A 1,011-nucleotide genomic window follows, 5' to 3' on the forward strand; every position below is an offset into this window, starting at 1 on the left:
GCTGGAGTTGGTGAGGGATTATGACTGTGACATCCTTTATCACCTAGGAAAATCTAATGTAGTGGAAGATACTTTAAGCCGGAGGGGCCCAGGACAGTTGTTTAGCTTGAAGCAGATATCAAAGGAATTGGCAGAGGAAATGACCAGAGTGAGGATAGAGTGTTGGGAATTGTTCCCTAAAAGAAATTGTAGTAGACAATGGTTTTAATGAAATAAATAAATGAATTGAATTATTGTATATAAGTAGCTTATGTACTATATTATTTCTTATAATATTAAGTAAATATAAGAAAATTCCCTGAGTTCATCTATGTGGTCTCAATCTCATATTGTTATGAGAGGATCAAGATTGAGATAATGATCGTAAATAGGTCGCAGTAAAATAAAGTTATGGAGTCTTTAGATTAACTACTGCTAGTAAGGTCCACTAGTATTATGAATACATGTGACCTAGATCCGGGTTGCTAGTGTAGTAGGACATTTTAGTGGAGGTACTTTGCATGTTGAGAGTATGTAGAACTGTACCATGTGTGTTTTAATAATAATTTTTTAAATACTGTTTCGTAGTATTATAAAACACATCAACTGATGATCATATACAAACTGATCTTAATCATGAAGTTACTATGAACTCCTATTTATGATACTTGATCCTTTGATTCATGCATTACGGTTTGTCAGAATGATCAGGCTATGGACAATTGTTTTTGGGACTCAATGATGTATATGGTTGGGGACATAGTTTAACAGATATGGAATCTATACCTTCTTATATATTGAATGATGATTCCCTTTTCAGTTGGCTTTTGGAACTGAAAAGGTTATTGACGTCAAATTCATAATCAGATTATGAATAAACCTTCACTAGTAAATTCAATGGTACACTAGGAATCAAGATATAATTGAAAGGGTAAAATGGTAATTGTATTCCTATTTAATTATGAATCATCAATAGAGGATTAATCTGTATGTAATGATTATATAAATGGACAAATTGTGGTTACAATAAAC

This window comes from Humulus lupulus, chromosome 4, assembly GCF_963169125.1.
Source record: "Humulus lupulus chromosome 4, drHumLupu1.1, whole genome shotgun sequence".
Taxonomy (NCBI): domain Eukaryota; kingdom Viridiplantae; phylum Streptophyta; class Magnoliopsida; order Rosales; family Cannabaceae; genus Humulus; species Humulus lupulus.